Source organism: Theobroma cacao, chromosome 5 (assembly GCF_000208745.1).
Source record: "Theobroma cacao cultivar B97-61/B2 chromosome 5, Criollo_cocoa_genome_V2, whole genome shotgun sequence".
NCBI classification, from domain to species: domain Eukaryota; kingdom Viridiplantae; phylum Streptophyta; class Magnoliopsida; order Malvales; family Malvaceae; genus Theobroma; species Theobroma cacao.
This window is the reverse complement of record NC_030854.1, coordinates 14,381,966-14,396,438: the sequence shown is the minus strand read 5'-3', so window position 1 is coordinate 14,396,438 and position 14,473 is coordinate 14,381,966. Positions and strand designations below refer to the sequence as shown.

The 14,473-nt window shown below is 36.8% G+C and overlaps 1 long non-coding RNA gene across 1 annotated transcript; it reads left to right on the top strand.

Moving 5' to 3' along the window:
• Positions 11,298-12,515, top strand: LOC108662219. The gene is made up of 2 exons (XR_001928024.1): positions 11,298-11,380; positions 12,281-12,515. It is a non-coding gene; the product is annotated as an uncharacterized LOC108662219 (long non-coding RNA).

Sequence of the window (14,473 nt, the reverse complement as noted above, 5' to 3'; positions counted from 1 at the left end):
CAATTCCATGCAATCTAGTATGTTTTCAAGCATTCTTATCACATAATATTCATAACAATTAGTTTCTAAACTAATAATCTCAAAATAATTAATCTAGCAACTTTCGAAATCTAGTCACTTTTTGACTATAGCCACTTTCTCTCTCTAAACTAAATGAGAAATGCATAAATCCTCTAAACTTACCTTTAATGAGCTTAGATGTTGAAGGAAATCACAAAAACCTTAGCTTTAATCCTAAACAAAAACTTCTGGGCAAAAATCATAAATTTCTAGCATTAAAATGTGAGCTTGAAAGGTTTTATAGCATAAAAATGTCATTTTTTAGCTTTAAACTTCAAAAGTAAGATCAAAATCATCAAAAGTAATGATTTTTCATTAAAAATGAGTTGAAAGGGTTTTAGAGAGCTTTTACATTCAAAAAATGGCTGAGGGTTGAGAAACCCTCAAGTATTGAGTCATACTTATAGTTTGGGAAGTGAAAATACACTCTTACCCTTTTTATTTTTGTGAAAACGGAGTCATCTATCAATAGATCGGGGCTATCTATTGATAAATGAGCTTTATAACCCTTTCTGGCAACTTCCTGATGGCCATCTATAGATAGATGGGAGCTATCTACTAATAGATCTAGCCATCCATGGATAGATCTGCTCATCTATCGATAGATGTTTTTTAGGGCTACTTTGATAAACCCTTTCTAAGTTGTATCTATCAATAAATGAAGAACATCTGTCGATAAATTGGGTCCAAAAAAAAAAGTAAACCTTAGAAACATGTCCAATTTAACTCCTTTTAACACCTAACTTTGTAAAACATCTTAATACATCAAAACATGAATTTTTCTATGATCAAAACTTACCTTTTAACATTCTAAACACAAAATCATCTTGAAACTTTACACCATAAAATTTTTCCATTCACAAAAGTAAATTTCAAGTTTTCAAAAACACAATTTAAATTGCTCATCTAAGGATTTCTAACTTAGCAAATCTTACATTAGGGTGGGGCTTCACAATATTAGCTCCAGATTCTCCAATGCAAGCCAAAGAGAAAAAATTACAAAATTTGGAGAAAAGTCAAATATGAAGTTATTAGCTGATTAAATTGAAAAAAATCAATAAATACATTATATCTTACCTCTAAGATGGTTTCTCAAGCTCCATATAGCCTCAAATGGCTCTAAACATCAATTTGGGGGTAAGGGTTTTTAGTTTTCTAGAAAGAGAAAGGGAGAGAGAGTTGAGGGTGTATTCATACATTTGGCAATGTAACGATACATCTGCCCAAATTTCAACTTAATGTATCCATATATTTCAGGCAAAATGGTCTTGGGCGCTCTCTATTTCAAATGCATCGATACATTGGGGCAATGTATCTATACATGTTCATCAAATTTCCAAATCTATCGATACATCCTTAAATGTATCAATAGAATTCCTCTAGAACACCTCATATTGTCCTTCCTACCAAGAATGTATCGATATATGAGGGGATGTATCGATACCTTTTCCCTGTAAGTAGTTTTAAGCTTCTAAAACTTCCAAAAATCTAAGTTTAATACACCAAAATCTTTCCCTGTTAATATCACACCTTAAATCATTCATTTATCTTAATCCCATACACATAAATTCACAAACATAGCATCAAACTTACATCAAAATCTCAAACCATGGGATTTGTCACATATTTCCTCAAATATTTGTCTAAGTGGCTATTTATCTACATATATATCCTTAAACACTTGGCATACATGACATATTATCCACTAACTTAATTTACATTGGAAATTAGGGGTGTTACACATCATAAAGTTTATCAATTTCAAATTTTAACGTAAGGAGTCTTATCACAAGATCTAAAGATGAAATTTTAGAAAGTGTATTCATGCAAGCATGTCCAAGTTTTCTATGCCACAATCAAGTATCCTCGTTTTTCTAAGCCATAAAAGAAATACTGTTTGAAGATAACTCATCAAGATTACAACATACATACTTGCTTGTCTATGACTTATAAAGAGAATTATATTTGTTCTAATGTCTACAACATGGCAAATTAATTCTTCAAAAAAAACTCTAAAACCTCTACCACAAAGTTGACTCACACTCAACAAATTATGCTTTAGACCTTTCATAAACAATACATTTTTAATTGAGGAAGAAGAATTCTTACCAATAGTGCAAATACCTTCAATATGACCTTTAGAGTGAACACCAAAGGGTTACATTACCTTTTTTCTTTGGTCTCAATTCTTTGAATGATTCTTTGTTCTTGATGATGTGTCTAGAGCATCCACTATCAAGGTACCATTTTCCTTTTTATTATGCTCTTGACTTTAAGCATGTAAGCTCCTCCTACAAAGAAAAAATTTAAACCTTTGATTTTAGTACCTAAACTCTTTTGGGTCTTTTTGAGTTTGTTACTTTGGTTCCCTTAGGAACCCATTCAAACTTCATTACCTTACCATGTGGAGGTTTAGATCCTTTTGAAACCCATGCATATTTCATAACTTTGTCTTTTTGGAGACAACTCTCAAAGGGAAAGATAAAAAAAGATGTCCAAATTTAAAACAACAAATGCATTTAGAGACCCCATCATATTTCTCATTGCCTTTAACAAAGAAGTTCTTAAGATATGTTTCCTTTAGTGTGAAGTCATAACCTAATCCTTCTTTGTTAAAGAAAGCCTTTTGCAATTCCAACATGTTATTCAATTTTTATTGGCTACTTTGAAATTTAGAAAATGTACCATGCAATTCATCATCTTTTTTTTTCAACTCATTCAATTCATTTTGCATGCTTTTCACAACATTTTCTAGATTAATCTTAGTCTTGACTAGGTTTTCACTTTCCCATTTCAACTTGGATATGATGTCTTTATATTTCAAAGTCTTTTCTTCAAATTCTAACATTAAGTTATCATATGAGTCTTGCAACTCATCAAAAGTTCAATCATTTTCATCATGAGTATCAAGATCGTAAAGGGTAGAAAATACCTTGTAATCATCAAGTGCTTGAGACAAAGATTTGCCATTTTATTATCCCTTTCATCTTGGGAGTCTTCACTATCACTCCAAGTGGCCATCATTGCCTTCCTTTTAAAGTTTCTTGAAGTGTTCCTCTTGTTGGGACATTCGTATTTGGTGTACCACGTCTTCTTGCAATCATAGCATATAAAAAAATCCTTTGTATGCTCTACTTGAAGCACATCTCTCCTTGTAGGTTTTCTATTTCTAAAGTTTTTCTTCATGAACCTATTAAACTTTTTAGCTAACATACCAAATCCTCATCATCTTCACTCTCACTCTTTGTGCTTCTCTCATTCTCCTCAATAAAAGATTAAAGGCTATCCTCTTCTTTCTTGACTTCCTCTCTTTCACTTTCATGTTTTAAAGTCATCTCATAGGTGAGTAGAGATCCCACTAGCCCTTCTAGCTTAAAATTGTTTAAGTTTCTAGCTTCCTCTATAACTATGACTTTGGGTCTCTAAGATTTTGGTAAACTATAAAGTATATTCTTTACTAGTTGAGCATTGGGAAAGTCTTTCCCCAAAGCCTTTAAATCTCCTACAAGTTTTGTGAATCTCTCAAACATCTCATTTATGGATTCTCCCTTTCTCATTCTAAAGTTCGTAGTCATGTGTAAGCAATTCAATCTTATAGATTCTTTAACTTGATTTGTTCCCTCATATGTAGTCCCTAGGGTATCCGAAATTTGCTTGGTATTTTCACACATAAATACCTTGTTAAACTCATTAACTCCTAATGTACAAAGAAGAGTATTGTATGCCTTGCATTTAGTTTGAATCAACTTTTTGTCTTTATCATCCAATTCTCTCCAAGTCTTAATGACTATTTTGCTAACTACTTCCTTATATGGGACACATAACCATCTAATATCACATTCCAAACCTCTAGGTCCATTGATTGTATAAACATCCCCATCCTTTTTTTTCCAATAGAGATTGTTTATACTTACAAATAGATGAGGCATTTGGATTGATTGCCTTTATAGAGCATTATTCCCGTAACTTCCATTTTTGATGATTTGAGCTTTTACAATAGATCAATCAAGGCTGTTAAACTTGCAAAATTGAGCCCTAACTTTGATACTAATTGTTAGTGTAGAAGCTTAATGCAATAACTACCAAAAAGGGGTGAATTGGGATATCAAAATTTTTTTTGCAAACCTAGTGTAAAAATTAAGCCTTTTCAAAAACAAAATTTCCCACTCGTGTAAAAAACAAAGCAAATGATTTTCTTAAAGCAAATTTTAGTAATAAACCACAAAGCTCAAAGTAAATCAAGACACAAGTATTTTTAAAAAGGTTCGACTTTCTCAAATGCCTACTTCTTCCCTTTTGGCTCACCAAGGAGTTTCAAATCTTTTCAAGGAAACGTGTTTTTCAAATAGGATCAAGCATCAAACCCACATAACTACTTTTCAACGGGGATCAAGCTATAACCTTGTGAAACCTCGACCTTCATAAACATGTAACTCGAGATGGAACTTATGTTTAAAGGTTTAATTTGAGCTAATGATGCTAGCTTTACATTACTTATAATTATTTTATGTAGTTATAGGAGTAGAATTCAAAAATTATTTCAATTGGTGAAGAAAGGTGCATAGTGTGTTGTTGCTCTATTTGCATATGTTTTGGTTTTTCAAGCATATCTCCCACTACAAAATTCCAAATAACATTATTTTTTGACCTTTAGAAATCTAAGAGGTAGGGCTACAGCTTTGATGTTTACCACGTTGCCCAATTTTGACGGGAAAGTGGTCAAAATCCTTGTCGAAGTGAAAGTACTATGCTAGAAGAACAAATTTAGACAAAACATTTGAGAGCCTTGACGCTGGAAATTGAGAGTCGTAGCCCTCACCATAATTTCCACAAATAACAAGTTTAGGGAATTTTTGAAGCTAGGATTTTTGGGGGCTACTTAAGGGACTTCTTTTAGAGGATTTTGGACCTTTTTCCAGTGTCAAAAGACTAAAAAGATTGCACAAGAAAAAGAGGAAGACAAGTGGCCTTGTAAAGGGCATTATTGTAATTGCATGAGAAATTAGATAAGCTTTAACTATAAAGATCTCATCTTTTCCAGCAGCTTCCACAATTCTCTAGCAACTTCTTCTTCCTCCTCCCATCTCACGTTTTTCTCCTTTTCCATGAAAGCTTCTCTCAAGCTTCCATTACTCTCCTAAACTAACCTCACTTTTTCTGCTCTACACACCCTGTTGTAGGGCTTTTCATACTCTTTTACTCTCTCACCTTAAACAAACCCTTAAAAGCCTTTCCTTAATACTTTCTCTCACTAGTTGGACATTTTAGAGAGAGAAAGGGAGATTTTTCACAAGAAATTAAAAGCTTTTGAAAGAGAATTCAACTACAAAGCTACAAACGTAAGTAATGAAATTGAGTTGATTTTTTTTAAGTTGTTGAGAATGGCTAGTGGCTAGATTTGTGAGTGTTTTGTAGTTGAGGTGGTTTATTCATTGTAGTGTGACTAGAATAGTAAAAACAGATAGTCACTTAATGGTAGTCGAAAGCTAGCTAGGGATGACTAGTGGAACCCGATTTAGAAAATAACTTTGGAATGGTATTAATGCCAAGTTAAGTTGATTATGATATTGTTGTGTATGATAGGTTCCAACAAAACCCCACACCTCCATTCGAAACATTAGTCGAAGTTAAAGCCCACCGAAACATCAATAAAGAGTGGTGAGTGAACTTGCATTTCAAAATATTTTGGGGAAATGTTTACGTGTTTCAATGAATCATTTGGGAATTTTATCGATTTTTGCTTTAAAATTGCCTAGGAACAAGCCCTTGATAAAATTTTTGATGTTGTGAAATGTGAAATGTGTAAAAGGATGAATCCATATGTTTTTGTATGAAGTTGATATATATATATATATGTATGCTATGACATAAATGGCACCATTGTGTGACAAATGTAACCGTGCATGTGCAGGGTAAGTGTGCACTTGCCGGTGATGACGGTGGTGAGGGAGATGGATGGTGATACTATCCGGCTATGTGCATGATGTGGTGGGATGCACATGAGCTGGGTGAGATGGGATGTCCGGCTATGTGCACGATGTGGTGGGATGCACATGAGCTGGGTGAGATAGGATGTCCGACTATGTGCACAATGTGGTGGGATGCACATGAGCTTGGTGAAATGGGATGTTTGCTGGAAATTTCCTCTCTTTTAAATTTCATGCTAAATATGGTTCCTCCATCATTAAAGGATTTAATAACTAGGGGTTTAATGGAGGGATTTTAATAAGAACTTGAACTAAGTTGCATTATTTTCAAATAAGTGCATCATGATTATCAACTTTCCTTATTGTTGCTTGTTCCCTTCTTATGCTCACTCACTGAGTTTGTACTCACTGTTTTCAACTTCATGTTTTCAGATCAAGAGGAAATTAGAACCTAGGTTGAGGTGTTCACGTAGTTTTGTCTCCTTGGTAGGTATGTTGGCATTTAGTAGCCATCCCTTCACCTTGGTCACTCCACTGGAAGCCCACAGTCATTTTTGTTTGTAAATACGTACATGTGATGTAAAATACTAAGATGCATGCTTTATACCATATATGTATATTTGATTTGGTAAGCCACCATGAGTGGCAATGGTTAATCTTATTATGGATTAATATAAATGCAGTTCTGATTGCTATAACTTATTAGTAAAGTACTTGAAGGGTGGAATTGTGAGATGTAGCTTTTAGAATAATTGATGGGATGACGAGCAGGATTACGTAAATAGGCTTACTTGGGCTTAGTGGACTACATCCATCGAGTCCATGCTCCAGTCATGGCTTAGAAATCGAGTCGTGACAAAGTTGGTATCCAACCCCTAGGTTGTCTACGTCCTAGGACTTCTTTTTGTTGGTCCAGTGGAGTGTCGGGTCTTTATGTGGAAACTTTGGTTGTGAAGTGTGAACCGTGGCACATTTTACAGCCAAGTGACTGCATAGATTCTCTATCTTAGAAACCACCTTTTTCCTTTAAGTATGATTATAAAATGTGTTTAATAATAGGTGTTTGCTCTTGTCTAGGTAAAAATGCCGCCTAAGACATGAGCCACCTCAAGACTGATTGGGGAGCAAGATGCTCATAATGAGATGACAAATAGGCCACAAGCATCCATTCTTAGGGGGCGAGCTAGACGTGGCTGGGCCATTAGGCCGGTGAGGGCAGATACCCCTGTGGGTAGGCGAGATGAGGGACAGTCTTCAAGTGATGTGGATAGTTAACCAACTGAGGGCATTACCATCGAGGACTTGGTGGCAAGCCTGTAGGGAGTTAATCGAGTTGTAAAGATGATGACAGCCCGTATGGGCGATATACAGAGCATAGTGGAGGGGAGACCTACAGTACAAGAATCCCCTAGGTCCGAAGGGTAGGCCGAATGTAAACATCTTGAGGTCAAGAGGGGTCATTTAGAGATTTCTCTTCCTAATTTTCTCAAGCTTAAGCCTCCGTCATTTTCAGGGTCTGATGCATTGGAGAAACCCTAGATTTTCATAGATAAGATGGAGAAAATTTGTAATGCCTTGTGATGTTTTAGTGTTTGATCAGTCAAGCTAGCCACTTTTCGATTAGAGGACGTGGCGCAATAGTGGTATAGCTCCTTATGTAGAGGCAGACCAACGGATGCAACACCGTTGACTTTGAGTGAGTTCAATATAGCCTTCTTAGATCGATTTTTACCACCTAGTGTACATAATGCCAGAGCCAGGGAGTTTGAGGCTTTGGTACAGACCTCAAGTATGACAGTGTTAGATTACGACATAAAATTCACACAGTTGTCTTGGTACGCGCACTATCTAGTCTCTACCGAGGAGATGAAGATACAAAGGTCTGTAGATGAGCTAATGGAACCATTTTTTAGGGTTTTGGCATCTTAAGATTTTGATACCTACTCTGCAGCAATGGATTATGCTCAGTGAATTGAGATGAGGACTGGTGAGAGTAGGGCCGCGAGGGATAGAGCAAAAAGGGCCAAGACAGAGGGTTATCAAGGTTGCACAGATTTCAGCAGTGGTATTTCATCTTCTAGCCATTAAGGCCCACAAAGGGACTGACAATTACCCCAACAGGGGAGTAACTTGACTAATGCTAGTGTTAGATCAAGGCAGAAAACTTTTAGTGAAGAAAAACAGCAAGATTCTAGGCAAGGTAGTCAAGTTATCCACTCTTGTGATACTTGTGGGAGACGACATAGTGGACGATGCTTACGTACTATGAGAGTTTGTTATGGGTGTGGTTAATCTGGACATATTAAGAAGGATTGCCCGATGGCTCATCAATCACAAGGTTCTGCTCGCGGCTCTAGCCAACCAGCTTCATCTGCTCCTTCAGTAGTCACCTCATATGATCGGAAGGCTAGTGGATCAAGAGATAGAGGTGCTGTTACTTCCTCCCAAGATAGGCCTTCTGGGTCTGGACGTTAGAGTTTCGCCGATAGAGGCCAAGCGAGGGTATATGCTTTAACACCCCTAGAGGCCCATACATCCAATGTAGTGGTCTCAAGTACTCTTTCTGTTTGTAACACGAGTATTGTTTGATCCTAATGCTACCCACTTTTTTATTTCTCCATGTTTTGCATCTCATTTGGGTAAAGATCGTGTTAGGAGAAAAGAGCAATTAGTGGGGTCTACTCCTTTAAAGGAGGTAGTTATGGTCGAATGGGAATATGAGTCTTGTGTAGTTCAAGTCAAAGACAAAGACACTTTGGTGAATCTAGTGGTGTTAGACACCTTAGACTTTGACGTGATCTTGGGAATGGATTGGCTATCACCTGCCATGCTAGTGTGGATTGTTATCATAAATTAGTTAGATTTGATTTTCCTGGTGAACCATCATTTAGTATTTAGGGGGATAGGAGTACTGCTCCAACCAATTTGATATCGGTCATGGCTACTAGAAGGTTATTAAGACAGGGTTGTTAAGGTTACTTGGCTGTTGTGAGAGATACTCAAGCAAAGGTTGGAGATATAAGCCAAGTATCGGTGGTGAATGAGTTCATGGATGTATTTCCTGAGGAACTACCAGGTTTGCCTCTCGAGCGAGAGATTGAATTTTGCATAGATTTGATTCCTGATACTAGACCTATATCCATACCCCCATACATAATGGCACCCGCGGAGCTTAAAGAGCTTAAGGATCAAATAGAAGATTTGTTGGATAAAGGCTTCATCCGTCCTAGCATCTCATCATGGGGAGCACCGATGCTATTTGTAAAGAAGAAAGATGGGTCACTTAGATTATGCATTGACTATCGACAACTTAATAAAGTGATAGTGAAGAATAAGTACCCCCTTCCAAGAATAGATGATTTATTTGATTAGCTACAAGGGGCACAATGTTTCTCTAAGATAGATCTGCGATCTAGATACCATCAGTTGAGGATCCGAAATGAGGACACACCCAAGACTGCATTTCGAACAAGATATGGGCACTATGAGTTCTTGGTGATGTCATTTGGGCTTACTAACGCCCCTGCGGCTTTTATGGATTTGATTAACCGAGTGTTCAAGCCCTATTTGGACAAGTTCATGGTGGTGTTTGTTGATGACATCTTGATCTACTTGAAGAGCCGAGATATAATACCTCGTACTTTGATATGGTGACTAATAAAGCTTATTGGATGCCAATTGAGGTTAATTATAATGTTTAGAAATGATGAAAGATGAAAGGAATAGTTTGGGATAAAATATTCCGCACATGAGGAAATAATAATAAAATAATTATATTTTTATCGGAGAAGAATTTGTGAGACAAAAAGCGATTCAGAAGTCAATTGAGGCATAATAAGGTATTTTGGGTACCAAAGAGACAAGAGGAGACAAAAGGAAATTTTTGGAATAAAATAATATTTTATTAATAAAATAATATTAAAATACTAATATTTTATTCGGTGTCAAAATTTTTCATGAAGGAGTATATAGGCAACCTAAGTGGGGGGGGGGGAAAGAATGAGAAAGATTTCGGAGAAAAAAGACGTTAATGGGGCCGCGTGTCTCTATTAAGTAAAGATAGCGTAGGTAAATAAATATTTTAAATATTACGGGGACACCATGTTGGAGTACAAACTTCATACGTTATTTGTACATATGTAGAAGAAGATAATAGAAGGAAATTGGAGTTAAATGAGTGTTGGGAGAACTAAATTAAAATGGAAAGAAACTTAAAGGGTAAAATGGTAATTTCACATAAAGTTTGGTCAAAGCTTCCAAAGGAAGCTTTGACTCTCATCCTTATCAGCCTAAAACAGTCCTTATCCTCCCAGCAAGATATTTTCTTCTTCATTCTTGAAGATTCCAACGCCATTCTCTCATTCTTCCATGGAAAGCTAATTTTCTTTCATTTCCTTTCCTTGTTTTCTTTTCATTTCTTTTCTCTTCTTGCTTCTTTCTTCTCCCAACTTCTTATGCACCAAAGTTACAACTTCTAGCCATAATTTCCAGCACATATAAACTCTAGGAGAAGAAGAAAGAAAAAGAGAGGAAGGAAGAAAAAGCTTGGTTTTGATGATTCAAGCAAGGAACAGTAAGAATTCTTGCTTTTGGCTTGAGTAGTCTTTGAAAATGAGTTAGTGACTTACAGAAATGTCTTGTGGCAGCAAAGATTGGCTTGATTGGAGAAAAACTTGATAACATGTAAGCCAATAAACCCATGGGTACATGAAGGACTCAAAGTGAAAAAGGAACACAATAAGCTTAACACTATATTTTAAAGCCTACGGTTAGTTGAATATTGTGGGAAATTATGGTTGTTGAAAGGATCTATTTGCATAAGCTAGTTGAAAATTGTTAAGATTGTATGGCATGTTGTTTGAAAGAAATGAAAAAGGAATATTGAGGATGGAGGATTGAGAAACAAAGTATTGAAAATTAGATAGATAATGATGCGTGTAAACTAGGAAATAATCGAGTGAAAGTGAGAATGATTGTTGCTGCCATATATGTGGATTATGTGTGGAAATATAAGATGGATTTGGGTGGAAATTATTGAGAAAGGCTGAAGTAGACATGTGACATCATAATTAAGTTGCTGGTGATATAATTTAAGGAATTACGTAAGCAATGGATATAAGTAATTTTAGTAAAAATGCATTAAGATGTGAGTTAATTGAAGATGGTTTCATGATAGGAGGAAAAATATAAATTTGAGTAAGGATTAATTGATTGAATTGCTGCTTGTATACATATGTAATTAAATATATTGAATTTGTATTATTGCTAGGAAGTGTAGAGATAAGGTTAAAGTATTGTGGTGGCGTGTCAGAGTAAATAACGAGCGACCGGCTAGTGAAAATAGTTAAAGACACCTCTGAACAAATAGCAACTTAATATCTCGTTGTTGCCAGGTGAGTGAATTTACATTAAAATGTTTTGGAATAAATGATTTTATGCTTGATTGAGCCACTGGAAATATTTTGTTGGTTTTTCTTTAAAAGTTGCATGAGAACAAGCCCTTGATGAAATGTTTTGATATTATGAGATATGAACATGATTAATTCATGAGTTTCTACATTATATTGATGTGTATATTATACATTAAATGATATTTTTGTCTAATAATTATGACTCCGGCTATGTGCACGATGTGGTGGGATGCACATGAGCTGGGTGAGATAACATGTTTTCTGGAAATTTCCTTTCTTTCCAATTTCATGCTAAAAATGGTTTCTTCATCATGAAATGATTTAATAACTATGGGCTTGTAGTGAGGGTTGTCCCCTACGAGTGCTCTGATAGGTACCCTTTTTTGTCACCGTTGAAAGAGGAAAGGGCTGCTTGTAGAGAAAGTTGTCCCCTACAAGTGGAGCTGCCCTTATTTTTGTGTGATAATTACGACCCAGCCATGTGCGGTGTAGGAGTGCACATGAACTATGCTGACCTAGCCATGTGCGGTGTATGAGTGCACATGAGCTATGCTGACCTGGCTATGTGTGGTGTTGTAGTGCACATAAGCTGAGACAGAGTTAGGGGTGAGGTCGGTGCGTTTATATATGATATATATATAGAGGTTTTGGAAATTATATTGAGGTTGCATTGATTTTTCAATGTTAAAACTTGAGAAACGATTTCCACTTGATTTTCACCACAGTAAAGACAGATTTTTGTTGTGATAAGAAATTGGGTTAAATTGCATTGTCTTCAACATAAATGCATCATGATTTCTAAATCATTCCTTGTCATTGCTTGTTCCCTTCCTATGTTTACTCACTGAGTTTGTACTCACATTTTTAAAATTTATGTTTTAGGTTTCCTGACTTAAAGGTGATTGGATCCTAGGACGAGGTGCTCTTCCCTATACATTGCTCGGTAGGTTTAATGTGACACTAAGTGTTATCAATCGTGCCCAGAGTCACTCCGTTGACAGTAAAGGTCTAATTATGTGTATATGAACTCTTAATGTGAAACATTAAGAATCATTTGTTAATCTATTTATGAATATATTGGTGGATGATGCCATTATGAATGTATGATTGGGTTTTAAGAATCGTTTTCAAAGAAACGGTATTTAAAATTTCAAGCTTTGGATTTTAAAGGAATAGGGATTAATGTATAAGATCAATTAAGTAGGCTTGCTCGGGCTCAGTGGGCTGAGCCCATTAGGCCCTTATGCCAGTCATGGCCCAAAAATTGGGCTGTGGCACGAGAGGAGCATGAGCAGCATCTTAAAATAGTGCTCCAAACTTTGAGAGAACATCGATTGTATGCCAAGTTCTCCAAGTGTGAGTTTTGTTTCGAAAGTGTCGCATTTTTAGGACATGTGGTTTCCAAGGATGGGGTACAAGTGGACCCAAAGAAAATTGAGGTAGAGGAAAAGTGACCAAGGCCAACATCGGTTACAGAGATTAGAAGCTTTTTGGCTTTGGCTGGCTATTATCGTCGTTTTGTGAAGGACTTCTCCAAAATAGTCACCCCTCTAACTAAGCTGACATGTAAAGATACAATATTTGAGTGGTCAAAGGCTTGTGAGGATAGTTTTTAGAAGCTTAAGGCATGTCTCACCACAGCTCCAGTATTAAGCCTACTGCAAGGCACAGGGGGTTATACAGTATTTTGTGATGCCTCACGGGTTAGTTTAGGGTGTGTATTAATGCAGCATGGGAAGGTGATTGCATATGCATCAAGACAACTTAAAAGGCATGAGCAAAATTACCCTGCACATGATTTGGAGATGGCAATCGTGTTTGCCTTGAAGATTTAGAGACATTATTTGTATGGTGAGACTTGTGAGATATATATGGACCATAAAAGCCTGAAGTATATATTTCAGCAGAGGGATCTTAACTTGCAGCAACGTAGGTGGATGGAGTTGCTAAAGGATTATGATTGTACTATTCTTTACCATCTCGGTAAGGCAAATGTAGTGGCAGATGCCTTAAGTCAAAAATCAATGGGGAGCCTCACATATATCTCTATAATTAGGAGACCCTTGATTAGGGAGATGCATAGCTTGGAAGATATAGATGTGCATTTGGAAGTTGCAGAGGCAAATGCATTGCTAGCACATTTTAGAGTGAGGCCTATCTTAATGGACCGAATTAAGGAAGCACAAAGTAAAGATGACTTTGTAACTAAGGCCTCAGAAGACCCTCAAGGAAGAAAAGGAAAAATGTTTACTAAAGGCACAGATGGAATATTGAGGTATGGAGCTAGACTTTATGTGCTGGATAGTGATGGATTGAGGAGAGAAATATTGGAGAGGGCGCATATGGCAGCCTATGTGGTACATCCGGGAGCTACCAAAATGTACCAAGATTTGAAAGAGGTATACTGGTGGGAAGGACTTAAGAAAGATGTAGCTGAGTTTGTCTCCAATTGCCTAGTCTATCAACAGGTTAAGGCAGAACACCAGAGGCCCGTAGGACTACTACAGCCGTTACCAGTGCCCGAGTGGAAGTGGGAGCATATTGCAATGGATTTTATAATGAGTTTACCTCGAACTAGTAAGGGTTACAACTCGATCTGGGTCATAGTAGACCGATTAACGAAATCAGCTCATTTCCTTCTAATTAAAACTACATACGGGGCTGCCCAGTATGCCCAGCTTTATCTAGATGAGATAATATGCATGCATGGCATTCCTGTTTCTATATTATCTGATAGAGGGGCACAGTTAACTAGTAGGTTCTAGGAAAAGTTGCAGGAAGCGTTGGGCACTAAGTTGGATTTTAGCATGGCTTTCCACCCTCAGACTGATGGACAATCTGAACGGATGACACAGATATTGAAGATATGTTGAGGGCCTGTGTAGTAGACCTTGGAGGCAGGTGGGATCGATATCTAACCTTAGTGGAGTTTGCCTATAACAACAGTTTCCAAGCTAGCATCCAAATGGCACCATTTGAAGCATTATATGGACGGATGTGGAGGTCACCCATTGGATGGCTAGAGGTGGGAGAAAGGAAACTCTTGGGGCTTGAGTTGGTGCAGGACGCCACCGA